The sequence below is a fragment of the Trichosurus vulpecula genome, chromosome 6, assembly GCF_011100635.1.
Source record: "Trichosurus vulpecula isolate mTriVul1 chromosome 6, mTriVul1.pri, whole genome shotgun sequence".
NCBI lineage: Eukaryota > Metazoa > Chordata > Mammalia > Diprotodontia > Phalangeridae > Trichosurus > Trichosurus vulpecula.
The window spans coordinates 9081676-9098569 of NC_050578.1; the positions used below are offsets into that span (position 1 = coordinate 9081676).

At 39.2% G+C, this 16894-nt stretch overlaps 1 pseudogene; it reads left to right on the forward strand.

Annotated features, from left to right (window-relative positions):
• The first annotated feature begins 1794 nt into the window (after positions 1–1794).
• Positions 1795–16894, forward strand: part of LOC118853304 — a 41916-nt pseudogene continuing 26816 nt past the window's right edge.

The window sequence follows — 16894 nt, forward strand, 5'->3', positions numbered from 1 at the left end:
ATCCCCAGGTAAGTTGGAGAGATTCCCCTTCCCACTGACTGATTCTTTACAGGTTCCCACTTCCCATCCTGTCTTATCTCCCACTTCCACTTTCCAGTAGTGTTTCCTTGAGGTGAGGCTCTGGGCACCTAAAGCAGTGAGAGCATAGTCAAATTTCTTTTGGTTGCCTTTCTGGTCCTGTGGGATATCGACGTATTTGATACTCTTTAAATCCTCAGACAGGATGAGATGGGGATCAGCTGTTTCAGGATCCAGAGTTATATCCCCTGTAGAAAAAGGAGAAGTGTTAATCAACTGTGGTGTCTAGAGCCTGGAGGTTAATATCAAAGTTAACTGGGAGAATCACAGGACAGCAATCTCACTTTTAAGTGTGAAATAATGAGAACTATTTGGGGGATTATCCTGCCTGTGAAAATTACTTGGCTAAGTAACTTAATTTTCCTTTGGCAGTTTATTTATACGTAAAATGAAAAAGATGATGTTGGATAAGATGACCTGTGAGGTATCTTCTAATTTGAGATCTATTATTCCTATGTTTTAAGGCACTCCCTTTGAACTCTGCTTTCATTCATTCACTCATTCATTGAATCCAATCGAATAAACATTCATTAAGTGCCTACCATATACTAGGCTCTGTGCTAAGTGCTGATGATACAAATAATAAAAAAGAAAGAGTCCCAGCTGCAAAGGAGCTTATAGTCTAATGGAAGAGACGACATAGAAAATGAGGCAGGAAATCATGGCTGGGGGGAGAAAAAGGGGATCATCTTGTTCCACAGAGTTGAAACCAGGCACAGTAACAGATGCGTAATGAAGTGAAACACTAATTTATGCAGAGTTAATTTAATATTGTTTAAGGGACTACTTTGGACAAACAAAGTTCTGGGTCTTGACAGATAAAGTGAAGTTATTATATATGCACTCTGTACCTACAAGAGGTGCTAATATCTATATAACGCTTTTGCAGGTAGAGGTGCGAAAATTCAGTCTTTAGTGGAACCAGATTTTACTGACACCCATTTTGCATGAAAGATTGTCCAGAAATAGACTCACTCTATTCTTTCATCAAGAGATCTCTGACCTCAGAGGGGACTTGAGACATGCATAGCTACATAAGAAATAGAGTCAAAATGCAGCATATTGAATATATAAAAGTAATTATGTGTATAGTTTGGAGGCAAGCAGAAGGGGAGTACATTCCAAGAGGAGATATAAGGGATATGGAGAGAGGGCAAAAAAGGAATGACAAAAGGAAGGAAGGAAAAAAGGAAAGGAGGAAAAAGAAAAGGAAGATGAAGGATAGAAGAAAAGCAAAATGGGAGGGAGGGGGTTATAAAGCCATGAATCTTGCACCCTTGAAGTCTAGCAAGGATGGTAAAAGAAGAATTCAGTAGAGGCAGAGCCAACATGACAGAGTAAAGGCAGGGACTCACCTGAGCTCTCTCTCAAACCCTTCCAAATGCCTTCAAAAATGACTCTAAACAAGTTCTAGAGGGGAAGAATCCACAAAAAGATGAAGTAAAACAAATTTTCAGCCTGAGACAACTTGGAAGGTTGGCAGGAAAGGTCTGTTACTGCAGAGTGAGAAAGGCGCATAGTGCAATGCAGGCCATGCCAGTCCAGACCTGGCCCCAGCATACTTGGAGCATGCCTTGGGAGACTGAATCAGTGGCAGTAGTGGCAGTTTCCAGACCTCTCAGTCCACAGATGCCAAAGACAATTTAGAAGGTCAACAGAAAGGGTCTATCTCACTTGGGTGAGAGTGGAGCACAGTTCAGTGCAGGCCACACCAGCATGGCCCTGGCCACAGAAAACCAGAAGTGGGTGCTGAGAGTGAGTTTAGAATCAGCAGTGGCATTGGCATTGGTAGTGGCTGCTTCCAGAGCATTCAGCCCACAGTTGGTAAGGGGGTGGAGTAGTTGGTCAGAAGGAGATTACAGGGGTCTTTTTGCTAGCACTGAGGCAGGACTCTGTTGCTTTGCTCATATTTGGATCCAAGTTGCAGTCCTGGGTGGCAGTCCCAGGGGGAGGTGCATAGCAGACCCTCCTCACACTTCCGGGAGAGAAAAGAGTGCTTGTTTGCAGACCAGAGCATAAGGCAGGAGAGTAGTAAATGCACCTTGAAAGAACTGAAAACTTACAGGTCCTTAGAAGAATCTCTGAAAACAACTGCACAAAACCCTTGAGGCTTGGGACAGCTCACCTTCCACTCTGGAAGCAAAGCCCCACTTTAACAAAAAGTTAAAAGTAAAAGAAAAAAAATAGTTTGGAAAAATGAGTAAACAGCAGGAAAAAAATTTCTGACCATAGAAAGTTGCTATGTGACAAGGAAGATTGAAACACATGCTCAGAAGAAAACAATTAAGTCAAAGCTCCCATATCCAAAGTTTCTAAGAAAAACATGAGTTGGTCTCAGACCATGGAAGAGCTCAGAAAGGATTTTGAAAATCATGTTAGAGAGGTAGAAAAAAATTGGGAAGAGAAATGAGAGTGATGAAAGATATCATGAACAAAAGAGTCCACACTTGGTAAAGGAAACACAAAAATATACTGATGTCTTTAAGAAAAAAAGCAGAAGTGGTCAAATGGAAAAGGAGGTCAAAAAGTTCACTGAAGAAAATAATTCCTTAAAAATTAGAATGGAGAAAATGGAAGCTAATGACTTTATGAGAAATCAAAAAATGATAAAACAAAACCAAAAGATTGAAAAAGTAGAAGGCAATATGAAATATCTATTTGGGTACTGGAATATTGGAAATTTTGGAAAAATATTGAAATATTGGAAAAATAACTGAACAGGAAAATAAAATCAAGGAGAGATAATTTTAAAATTATTGGACCACCAGAAAGCCAGGATTAAAAAATAAAGAGCATAGATAACATTTTTCAAGAAATTATTAAGGAAAACTACCCTGATATTCTAGAACCAGAGCTAAAATAGAAATTTAAAGAATCCATTGATCACCTCCTGAAAGAGATCCCCAAATAAAAAATTGATGGGAATATTATAGCTAAATTTCAGAATTCCCAAGTCAAGGAGAAAATATTGCAAGCAGCCAGAAAGAAACAATTCAGGTATGGTGGAAGTACATTCAGGATAACACAAAATTTAATTGCTTCTACATTAGGGATTAGAGGGCTTGGGACATGATATTCTGGAGGGTAAAAGATCCAAGAATCGCCTATCCAGAAAATCTGAGTATAATTCTTCAGGGGAAAAACAGCATTCAATGAATTAGCATTCTTTAAGAAAAGAAAAGAGCTGAATAGAAAACTTGACTTTCAGATGCAAGACTCAAGAGAAGCATAAAAAGCTAAACAGGAAAGGGAAATTATAAGGGACTTAATAAGATTAAACTGTTTACATTCCTACATGGGAAGATGATATTTGTAACTCATAAGACCTTTCTCATTATTAGGTGATTAGAAGGAGTATATATATATGCATACATATATACATATATATACAAACACACACACACACACACACACATATATATATATATATATATATATATATATACACACAGAGAGAGAGAGAGAGAGAGAGTATAGGCAGGAGTTGAATATGAAGGGATAATATTTAAAAAATAAAACTAAGGGTTGAGAGAGGAGTGTACTGAGAGAAAGAGGAAGGGAGAGGCAGAATGGGGTAAATTATCTCATATAAAAGAGACAAGAAATATCTTTTACAAGTGGAGGGGAAGAGGGGCAGGTGAGGGGGAATTAGTGAACCTTACTCTCATCAGAATTGTCTCCAAGAGGGAATAACTCAATTGAGTATAGAAATTTATCTTATCCTGTGGGAAAGTAGGAGGGGAAGGGGATAAGAGAACCTGGTGGGGGGAGGGTGATAGAAGGAGGGCAAATTGGGGAAAGGGCTAGGCAGAAGCAAAAACTTTTGAGGAGGGACAGGGTAAAAGGAGAGAGAATAGAATAAACGAGGGGTAAAGGATAGAGGGAAATACAATTAGCAACAGTAACTGTGAAAAAAATTGAAGCAAATTTCTCTGATAAAGGCTTCATTTCTCAAACATGTAGAGAACTGAGTCAAATTCATAAAACATAAGAGCCATTCTCTAATTGAAAAATAATCAACAGATATTTTTCAAATGTTTTTGAATGAAGTAATCAAAACTAGCTGTAGCCATATGAAAAAAAATATTCTCACTATTAATTGGAGAAATGTAAATTAAAGCAATTCTGAGATACTACCTCATACCTATTAGATTGGCTAATAGGACCGAAAAGGTAGATGAAAAATGTTGAAGGGGATGTGGGAAAACAAATGAGACATTAATTCACTGTTGGTGAAGCTGTGAACTGATTCAACCATTCTATAGGGCAATTTGGAGCTATGCCCAAAGGGCAATCAAACCATGCATATCCTTTGATATAGCAACACCACTACTAGGTCTATATCTCAAAAGAGATAAAAAACATAAAGGAAAAGGACAAATATGTACATAAATATTTGTAGCAGCTCTTTTCTGGGGACAAAGAATTAGAAATTGAAGGGATGCCCATCAATTGGTGAATGGCCGAACAAGTCGTGGTATATGATTATGACAGAATACTATTGTGCTATAAGAAATAGTGAGCAGGATGCTCTCAGAAAAAAAAAAAACCTGGAAAGACTTGTATAGACTGATGCAAAATGAAATGTTCATGTACAAAGTAACAGCAATATCATGATCATCTATGAATGAGTTAGCTATTCTCAGCAATACAACAATCCAAGACGACTCTGAAGAAGTTATGATGAATGATGCTATCCATCCCCACAGAAAGAATTCATGGTGTCTGAATACAGATTGAATCATACTTTTTTGAACTTTATTTTTCTTGAGTTTTTTTCATCTATATTTTCTTTCACAACATGACTATTAAGGGTATGTTTTGCATGATTACACATGTATAATCTATATGGAATTGCTTCCTTCTCAATGAGGGGAAGTGGACAGGGAGGAAAGGAGAGAATTTGGAGCTCAAAGTTTTAAAAATGAATCAGTAAGTGAAAAGATTTTTCTTGCTCATTGAATAGGCTTCAGGTGGAGCCAACAAAGGGAGGATTAGAAATAAACCCACATCCTTTTACTAATTAGGTGTGAAGCCCCAGCCTGGTTAGCAAACTAGTGTGCTAGTTTGCAAGAGGCATGAAGCCCTTAGGGCCCTAAGGGAAGTTGCTCAGACCAGAGCCAATGGTATGTGCCTGAGTTACAGTCAATTAGAAGACATGGAAGGACTATATAAAGAGAGAGAACAGAGCTTGGAAAGGGCTGAAGCAGAAGAAGCCAAGAAACGGAGGAGCAGAAGGTGCAGAAAATGAGAAAAAGAGGACTAGAAGCAAGAAGCTGAAGAAATCAAGAAATGGAGAGTAGCAGGATTCAGGAGCCAAGGGCCAGCTTCCAGAGTGTGCAGAGTGAAGAGTGCTGAACACAAGAGGGAGTTTTGGAAATTGGAGTCAGCGGAGCTGCAGGAGAGAGTGCTGAGCAGGGACTTATGATTTGTGAGTGATCTTTTTATAGGAGGGCCCTAACATTAAGGGGAAGCATAAGTATGGTCTGGCTTGCTGCTATAATATTTTGTTGTAGCCTCCTTGTTACTATAGTGAGGTAGGCTTATTGCTTTGGGAATGTTGTTGCCATGATATCGCACTGGGGGCATTGGTCCTTGGGTCTGATCCTTTTGAGTCTGAATAAATGTTATATACTTCCTCTGCCTTCTACCTAGAGAATTCATTTTACTCTGATTCCAAACCATTCAGGTATGCTCATGATCCTCTTTGAGGTCATGAATTTTGCCTTAATGATATAGGTGGGCAGGGAGGAAGGGAGAGAATTTGGAGTTCAAAATTTTAAAAATTAATGCTAAACTTGTTTTTACATTAACTGGAGAAAATAAAATGCTAAATATAAATATAATAAAAAATGTTAAGTCATCAGTCCATTGCAAATAATGTGGAAACTCTTGGGCTTTCTAAAATGTCAAGTGAGGCTAATAGAGTTGACTTGCTTTGGAAACTCATAAGCATTTCACTCACGCCAGTGATTTGGCAAGCTATCCAGTTTGGGAAGGCACACTCTGGATCTTGAAGTAGCAGGGTTTCAGTTCTACAAAGAGGACACATTCAGTTACACATGCCCTATACAGCTTTAAGGATCCCTCAAACTTCAGTACACTTGAGTAACATAGCCACCAATTTGCACTTTCATCAACCCATACTCTTTCAGAAACTCTTTATTTCTTACTTAGTTTGACATAGAATGGAAACTTACCTTTACAAAGTGTCTTTCATGTCTTGAGGGGAGAAAAAAGGAAGAGTTTTAATCTCCTCCTTAGTCAATTCCTATGATAGTCTGTCTTTTTCAGAGAGAACAGACATCACTTCCCACAATCTTCTCTCCTTTTTGGAGATATTTTCTGGGGATAGTACTTTGGTTAAAAAAATCAACTTAGAACTGCCACATGGTTCCCCCTTCATTCAATTTGCTTCATGTCATATAGTACCATCCTGAAAACAGTAAAAGACTCAACTGTGAGGATTTTGATCCTGCCTTTGCCTTCTCTTTCCTTCACATAGAAAACTCATCTGATAGAGTAAAAGTGTTGGTTTTCTAGGATGAGAGGGCAGCAGGTGTATGGTGAGGTGAGGTGTATGGGAAATGTAGGTTCTGAGATTAAAGAGGCTTAACCTTATCTTACATTATCATCCCAAGCAAAGAAGCCATCACCCTTCATCCACCCCAAACTAGAGAGGTGGAATTGTTTCATTTTTTTAATTGGGAAAAATAGAGTATTAGAGTTAGTAGAAGCTCAGGTTTTACCTAGGCTAACCCATGCCTGATTCATGTGTAATATCTATGGTACTACAGAGAAGTGGTCTGTCTGCCTCCATTTGAATACTTTCCATCACAAAGAAATCATCATCTTTAGAGATAGATCAAATGGTTTTGGACAATATTTCTGTGGAGTGATACCATGTCTAGGTATATGGCATATGGGACTTTGAGTTATTAAAGCAAGAGCCCAAATACTGTCTCTGATATTAACCACTTACGCAACTTTGGGTAAGCCTCTCAATTGCTTTAGCACTCAGCACCCTCCTTCATACAATAAAGATAATAATATTTGTTATACCTAACTCAGATGATGATTGTGATTCACAGATAAGATGATGGATATCTACCACTTTAGAGATTTAAAGCACCAACTTATTTGAATAATTATGGTTGTTCAACCTTTGGTCCTACTTCTGCTCTCTGGTAGCAAAAACAGTTCTAACACTCTGGTGATTGAAAGTCAGATACTTGTCCTACTTCTGCTCTCTGGTAGCAAAAACAGTTCTAACACTCTGGTGTTTGAAAGTCAGATACTTGAATGGAGCTATCACCTCCCCCCAACACCTCATTTTAAGCATTCTCAGTTTCTTCAACTGATCCCCTTGGACAAAGATTCCAATTCCTCACCCAGGGCACTTTCCAATTAATGAATTCAACATCAACATTCAATATTAATATACCTCCTCAGATGGTGCAACAATTAGAGAAACCAAACCTTTATGTCAATGGTTCTCAAGCTCTTTGACCTTTTCCTTGGCCATCCCAAGAAAGAAATGCTCTGTCTCTGCTCAACTCTGCCTCAGAGTTCCTCTCTTCCTTCAAGACATAGTTTAAGCATCAACCTCCATTACAACTTTTCCTGATCCTTTCAGCATCCCAGTGCTATGGCCATTACACCCAAACCAGCTTTTATATATTTGTATTTACTTTCCCTTCCTTTAATTTGTACATACTTACATGTGTCTTGGTCATCTCTGCCATTAGACTGCAAGTTCTTTAAGAGTTTTTTTCCATTCATAATTTGTGCTTGATAGATGTTTGATTAATTCATAATTGATTATGATGATGATCTCACATCATAGTACAATAGTTTACAATGAGAAATCATGGGCCACTGTTAGATTAGGAAACTCAAGTATAAGCGTGTGATTCCAAGTGAAAGTTCCATTCAACTTGAGAAGTACTTTTTGAAAATCCCAGCCCACCCAAGATTCTATTCTGTTGTGAATTCTTCACCTACTGATTGTTTGATTACAGCAGATTTCCATTAAGCCTTGCTCATGAGAAAACACGCATTTGGAAGAATGAATTGAAAAGATGTAATTAGTTTTCTCTACAAAACAGCCCTCAGTCCCTTCTCCCGGTGTTTTGGAGATGACAGGGCATGTACCTTCTACCTTGTACTTTCAAGGTCAGCTATTTAACTTGAAAAGAGTACAAGTGAAGACTGAAATTGAGGGAGAGTTGGTGTGCAATTTTTTTTTGTTCACAGAAGATTGTGCAGTCAATTCAGTCTCTGAAGCTGAGATGCAACACATATGGATTAATTCTCTGCTGCTTTTACTAATTTTGGCCCAACAATTAAGACCAAGGAAAACAGGTTTTCCAGCAGCCAGAATGACACCAATTTATGTGGGATCATCAATTAGAGTAAATGGAGAAATTTTGGATACTGTGGATAAGTTCACTTACCTTGGTAGTATACTTTCTAGGGATTTACACATAGATGATGAGGTTGACACATGTCTTACAAGAGCTAGCTCAGTGTTTGGCAGGCTTCAAAGGGAAGTGTGAGAGAGAAAAGAGGCTGCCTGTCAAATTGAAGGTCTATAGAGCTACTGTGCTGACCTCATTGTTGTATATCTGTGAAACTTGGACAGTCAATCAGCACCATGCTGGGAAACTGAATTGCTGCCTTTTGAATTGTCTTTTGAAGATTCTGAAGTTTACCTGGCAAGATATGGTACCGGATATTGAGATTCCTTCTCAAGCTAAACCACCAACCCTTTAAACTCTACTACAGAGAGTACAACTCTGATCAGCTAGATATATTCAAATTCTAAATGTATGTTTGCCTAAAAGACTATTTTATGGAGAACTAATTCAAAGAAGGCACTTACATTCTGGTCAAAAGAAGCCATACAGGGACAATCTCAAGTTCTCCCTGAAGAACTTTGGAATTGATTGTGAGTCATGAGAGACACCAGCAAAGGACTGCCTAGCATGTTGCACCCACATCAAAGAAGGTGCTATTCTCTATGAACAAAGCAGAATTGTAGTAGCTCAAAAGAAACATGAAGTGTACAAATTAGATACATCTCCATTCCAAATGTTCATATGGACTATTTGTGCCTAACCTGGTAGAGCCTTCTAAGCTCATATTAGTCTGATCAGCCACACTGTACCTTGACTCCAACATAGGGGTGCCATTTTGGTTCTCTTTGAGAATAAAGCACAACCATCTTGTACTCCTGGTTTTGAAAGTAATATCATACTTCTGTTTTAAATACATACCTGGACCATTTTCAAGGGCCACTTGTCCAAATTATCCTCTACTTCTAATGTTATTTGTTGCAGATTTTGGATTTGTTTTGACAGTTTGGCCTTGCTCTTCTTGAATTTGGCTGAGTTGTCTCTCATTTCCACATCTAGTTTCCACATTTGTAGCTGTTCTTCCTCCCATAAGAAATGGTGAATTTTCTCACATTCAGATATAACTGACTGTTTTAAAACCTTTACATCTTCCTGTCACAAGAGCAATCAGGATAAAGGAAGTCAGTGAAAAGTCAAGGAGTGGTGAACTCAGTGTCAAATATTTTGGCTTCTTGTTAAATCCTATTGGCCAACTATGAATTTTCAAAGACCCTAATACCAGACATGCCTCTTCCGTCTCCCTTCCCCAAAGTTTTCCACTTTCAAACCCTGTAAAGCACACTGCCTCTCTAAGGCCTTTTAACATGGAATAGTTACTGAGGACAGAAAAAGTTGTTTTCTGTAAAGGACGATCTTTCCAGTCTGTATCTGTAGCCAGAATGGCCTTTGTTTTCTTTGAATGACTCAGCTTACCTTATTGAGCCTCTGGACACTGTGGCTTGCTCTTCCGGGGCAGGAGGCCCGGGGAGCATGCCGGGAAGCAGACAACTTCCTGTGTGATGAGTCATGGGGCTGGCTGAGGGGAGGTGTTGGCGGCTATGCTAGGGGGAGGGGCCAACTCAGGAACCAATCGGCCCTGGTCATTAGGGCGGAGCTTGATGATGTCAAAAACCCTATAAGAGGGGAGAGGACAGCTTGAAGATTCTCTCTTTCCTTTTTCGGTTGGAGCCAGCGACAGTTACGACAGTTACGTCAGTTACAGCGACCGTTACATCGTCAGTTACAGTTGCAGCTTCAGTTACAGACACAGACACAGCTGAGGCAGGAGCTGCCAGCAGCAGAGCTGACCTACGGGAGGAAGCTGAACAAAGACTTCAGTCCAGTGGGTAATCTTATTACCATAAAAGGGGGAAACATGATTTTGCTTTACGCAATCATGTTTCTCTGTAGCCTCCTGGTTACTCTTGCAAGGCGTACTTATTGGGCCTGGAAGATTTTGATCAACATATCAAAATGGGGCTTCTGGTTCATGGGTTGGTTACTGTTGAGCCTAAATAAATGTTTTGATTCTTCTGCCTTCTACTTTGAGAGTTTCTTATATCCGGCGATTCCGAACTTTTCAGACATGTTTATGATCCTCTTTGAGATTATAAACTCGGTCCTCCTGATACATTTGGCGTCACGAACAGGATCGCTAGGTATAAGATCTCTATTTAGAAGCAGAACAATTTCAGAGGAAGAGATGAATATCCCAGGATGGGAGGATCCATTTTATTCCTCCCTAGCAAAAGAATTGGCTAAAAAAGCTGGACCCTGTGAAAACTGGGAACCAAGGCTACGGAGAGGAGATCCTAGGGATTTGGAAAAGTGTTTACGAGAAGTTGGGATTCAGTCAGGGGCATCACTATCTAGGCAAAGCTGGATAGTGTTATCAGCCTACCGGCTAGTATACGAAAGATTGAGATTAAGTGAAAGACATGGGGGCACTCCTACCCCACAGGAAGAAGGGGAATCTCAGATAGCAGAAGACCAAACTGACTCAAATGAGAACTTTTCTATTAATGTGGCTAAGAGCAACAGGAGACCAAAAAAGCCCAGAGTGCATTTCAACCCAGCCCAGAAAGAGCCTGACTGCCTGCTTCGTCCTAGCCATGGTGGCAGAGGAAGTGAGTGGGGAGAGAATGAGACAATGTTAGGGGCTGAGGCACAAAACACTACTGGGGTTCAGGATGTGCCACACACAGAGAATAGGAGATGGTTAAATGATCAGACAAGGGCTCGACCCATACAAAGGAGGAAGACAGAAACCCGAGGTGAAGATTCAGTTACAAGGGAAATTCAGGAAGATTTCTCACCGCAAGAGGTCACAGATATTTTGAGTAGATTCAGCCAAAGAATAGGAGAACCGTTGATATCTTGGATGGTAAGACTCAGTGATCAAGGGGCCGGTGGAATATCAGTAGATGGGACAGACTGCATGAGATTCATAGGTATCAGCCATGATCCTCTAGTTCAACAAGCTTTTAGGGAACATCATCAGCAAGGAGATGGTGATAGCAGGACTACTCTGTTGGCATTAGCCGCTGTGGGATGCAATAAGAGATATGCTACTGATTCTATGTGGCCCACTGAGCACAGACCCTGGTATTCACTTAGAGATTGTATCATGAGACTAAAGGAGGAGGTAATGAAGACTGCCATTATGACAGGAACTGCAGACAAATATTACAATGATTCAATGGAACTGCCTCATAGGAATTTAATAATTAGGACAGCTCCCCCTGCTTATAAACAACTAATTTTGAATTTATTACTTGGAGAAGTAGGGAGCCATCTTACAACAGTGATAAATAAGATTTTACAGTTATATGACTTAGGTGACTGGGGAAGGGATAGATCTCCTCAAGAGAGAAGGGTGAATAACCAGCAAACTTGGCGCCAAAGGAGAGTAACAAGGAAAGAAATGTTTACTGCTTTATTGAGAGCAGGGGTAGGTTTTGAAATGATAGATGGAATTCCAACCAATGAATTATACAGAATGTATAGAGGACTTGATAACACGAGAAATAGGGAAATAAGAAGTGCTCCTGCAAGCCTACAAGCCACTCAGAGTGAAGGTGACCTTGTGTGATCAACGGATGAAAACTTGTACATCTGGGGAAAGGCTGGGAGGACAATCTTAGTCTATATCTAGGGTGGGATCCTCTTGGCTTCCTCATTATGTTCCTTTTGAAAAGAAACATTTCCCACCTGAGTTTGGCTCTGATGTTGGATCTTTGCATAACTGAAATCTCAACCAAACTTGAGATGATTTTATTTGAAGAATTATAGTCCATACTTGTCTATTCTTTTTGTCCTTTGTTTTGGCTAACCTTGTTGCTAGTTTTGTTTCCTTCAGGCTTAAGCACCCTGCACTTTCCGGTGACTGCCTAAGCATGTAGCATTCTTGGAATTCCTGCCAGCTCGTTAAAGAAATGACCTCTGGAATGGGACTTTTTGGGGGCAGGGCCATCTCTACATCCAATTTCAGCATGAAGAAGCTATGGAAAATGAGACCTTCACCCCTCACCCCAAGATTTTGAGCCCCAATCGTTCAAGGGGGGTGGAAATGATGATAGTGTTCTGTTTACTTATTTTGTGTTATCCTTGCTGTGTTGTTTTATTGTTATGATATTATTGATCCTATGTAATGGATACAAGGATTTAGGGGTGGATATTTGAATTATTAATAATTATTTTGGGGATGATTGATTGAAGAGATTATTTTGCTGGGATCTAGGGGTGGATCGCATTTGAATCGTTAACCAATGTTTGGGAATGTCACTGAATGATATGTTTTGCTTTATAATGAATGATATGTTTTAGTTTCCTTTGTAATTGGATCACAATGTATGTTCTAGGATACATGGCTGATTAGATTATGTATCCTATAACAAGGGGTGGAGTGTAGCCAGAATGGCCTTTGTTTTCTTTGAATGACTCAGCTTACCTTATTGAGCCTCTGGACACTGTGGCTTGCTCTTCCGGGGCAGGAGGCCCGGGGAGCATGCCGGGAAGCAGACAACTTCCTGTGTGATGAGTCATGGGGCTGGCTGAGGGGAGGTGTTGGCGGCTATGCTAGGGGGAGGGGCCAACTCAGGAACCAATCGGCCCTGGTCATTAGGGCGGAGCTTGATGATGTCAAAAACCCTATAAGAGGGGAGAGGACAGCTTGAAGATTCTCTCTTTCCTTTTTCAGTTGGAGCCAGCGACAGTTACGACAGTTACGTCAGTTACAGCGACCGTTACATCGTCAGTTACAGTTGCAGCTTCAGTTACAGACACAGACACAGCTGAGGCAGGAGCTGCCAGCAGCAGAGCTGACCTACGGGAGGAAGCTGAACAAAGACTTCAGTCCAGTGGGTAATCTTATTACCATAAAAGGGGGAAACATGATTTTGCTTTACGCAATCATGTTTCTCTGTAGCCTCCTGGTTACTCTTGCAAGGCGTACTTATTGGGCCTGGAAGATTTTGATCAACATATCAAAATGGGGCTTCTGGTTCATGGGTTGGTTACTGTTGAGCCTAAATAAATGTTTTGATTCTTCTGCCTTCTACTTTGAGAGTTTCTTATATCCGGCGATTCCGAACTTTTCAGACATGTTTATGATCCTCTTTGAGATTATAAACTCGGTCCTCCTGATACAGTATCACAATTCCTTTTCTTTCCTTAACTGTCCAAACATTACCAGAAATATTTTATTGTTCATTTATTTAATATTATATTAATAATTAAATTAAATATTTAATATTTATTATCACATATTTTAGCAGTTTTACCTTGAAAAAATTCTTCTACTGTTATTAGATATCAGATATCAACATATGTATCAATAACATTGACAATATCTGATATACTTTGAACATTAGTAGAAATCGGTTACCTTTCTATGCATTTCATCACTAACTATTCCTTATGACAAGGGCCTTCAAGAGACAGTGTATGTCACACCTTTATTACTAAGAAAATCAACACTAACCTTATACTGTGCTTCCTTCTCTCCCTCATTATTCAATTCACATAGAAATTCCTCTTTTTATCCAATAAAATTTTCTGTGTCTCTTAAAGGCTGTCCTGTAAGAAAAACAAAGTCTTGTCAAAACCATTTTTAGGAAGAAAAATATCCCCATAGTTGAGAATTATTAGCTAATAATAGCTTACAATTACAAAGCACTTTAAGTCACTCGAAGGTCTGTATGTATGGTATCCATTGGATCCTGAAAATAACACTGAGAGATCAGCACTATTATTGTTATCAGCATTTATGCAGAGGAGGAAAATGAAACAGAAGAATTTGGGAGGCCCAATGAAAATAAGTAGAGTGTGAATTTGGCTTTGAAACCATACATAGATATAAAGCCTTTAGATGTTTCTTGGGCCCTATAAGTTGTCCAGTGTCCAACGCCATATATCCAATATAGCAGTGGTAGCAAAGAGAGATGAATGAGCAGACACTATTTCTCTCTTGAAATTGATCACTAATGAGCAGACACTCTTACCTTGCACTTGTCAGCAGCCCTGTCCAAGGGAAGGACTTGGTGATCCTTGTGCCCTGAGGCTAATGAACAAGACTCGCAGAGAGGTCTCTGGTCTTCCTCACACTAAGAAATAACAACTAAAGTCCACCTTCCTTACACTAAAATTTGCTTCACTGACAGTAGCCATATATTAGACATATAATTATTATATCCCATGGTTTTATCACACTTTAAGTTTCACAGAATACTTTTTCATAACAAATTCTTATGATTGCTGGTACAAATATTATTACCCATACTTGGAAATTGAAGTTCAGAAAAGTTACATGATTATTTGCCTAAAGTCACATTTAATATTGATAACATGCACACACATACACATATATAATATATATGTATATATAATATATGTATATATATAATATGCATGTAGATAGATGATAGTTTCACAAAGTACTATCCTTAGAATAAGGTGAGGTTGGTATTAAAAATACTATCTCTCCCCCATTCCTACCATTTTACACATGGGAAAATTGAGGCTCAGAAAGGGTAAGGGACCTACCCAAGCTCATATAGCTAGTAAATTTCAGAGTCCAAACTTGAATCCGGGTCTTCTTACTCCAAGTGCTATGACCTTTCCACGATCCCACACTGCTTATTCACTAGGCTAGTGCTATGCACATCTATTTGATGATCAGTGTATAATTGTTAAAAGAAAGAAAGAATGAATGAATGCCTTAATAAAACATTTCCCACTTGTTTCCTAGTCCCAAAGAGCTTGGAGAAATATGCTGGTCAGAACAGCTGAATCACTAAGCATTCACTCATTCATCACATAGCATTTACATGAATTTCTATTGTGTTGAGTGTGAAATGTGAATCATCTCTTATGAAAACATCTGCCACATTAAATAAAGAGTGTTCAGGCACTGTGTACAAGATTCAGTAACTTGGCCCCTAGTCCTAGTTCAACGTAGTACTTACTACCTGCATTACCTGATCCCAACACTTCAGATCTCTCCCTCTCTCTCTCTCTCTCTCTCTCTCTCTCTCTCTCTCTCTCTCTCTCTCTCTCTCTCTCTCTCTTTCTCTTTTTAGAGTGGGTGGTTGGGGATGTGGTAGGGAAGGAGGGATATGTTTAAAGAGATGATTGGACTCAATGGTCTCTTTTTTTACTTCAGGTTCTATTAGTCTCTAAAAAACAGACAACTGATAATACACTGACACAGTAACCTGAGTGAAATTCTGAAAATTTGTAACAATCCTACCAGTATTTGTTTCTTCATTTGTTTTTCAATGGCTAGTATTTAAGTCCTGCTTTGTATTTTAATCCTCAGAAAGCTGAGTTAGAAATGGTCTGTGTCCATGATGTTGCCTTTTCTGTTTTAATTTACATTAACAGCTTGGTATTATTTCAACATTTTTGTAATTAGGCATCTGAACTCCCTATATTTGTCTAATATATTTTGCCAACAGGTGACAATATTTTATTGATACACAGCTGTCTTTATTTCATGAAAGGGAAATTTATATACAGCATTTCATTGCTAATAGAGGTTTACTTGATAATCATCCTGGAAGCTATTTACTTGAGAAAACGCAATGCAGATTTCATTATAGCGGGATAACATTATGCATGGGAAATGTATAGGCCACAGTGAATTTTCCACTCATAAGTGAACACTGGGCATGATGGATCATGGTGCTGAAGATAAAAAACTTTATGTGAGTCTTCTTTTTCCTTGTTTGGCCACTCATATTAGGGATGAGAGTTGTTTGGTTTCTATGACTTTGATTTCCATAAAATGTGGCACCGTACAGAATGGCAGCAGAAAAAGTAAACACACTTCTTCTAATGACAACTTTCCCTTTAGCATGTCAGGACTGGTGAGTATTTGTTTATGTGAAATTATATTTTAACCTTCCCTGCTGGAATGCCCAAGTGCCTTCATTTATTTCTTTACCTAACTGTGCTTTCTACTATGAGCACCCATTCAACAAATATATATGAAATGATGACTATATTTGCAAGGTACATACATTCTAGGTATTGTGGGAAATACAATGTAAATGACATGTAGAATTACCCAACATCCCTTCAATGTGTCCCTTAAAAATGATTCTCCCCTTACCCCACAATGAGTTCTTACATCCCTTGGTACCTTCATGCATTGTCCCACTCTGCCTTTTGTTATATTTACTTGTTTATATAGAGCTCACTGTTGTTCTACAGCAGCTATGGAGCAGGATACAGAGAGCTGACTGTGTGTGACTCAGGAAGACCTGAGCTCATCTAACCTCTTACACACACTGGCTGTGTGATCAAGGCCAAGTCATTGAATGTCTTAATGTTCAAGGCAGTTCTGGAAGACAGTAATTTGCAGAGAAGGTGTCAACTTGCATTGGGAGAGATAGATTTTCTCCATCTAGACATTCCTT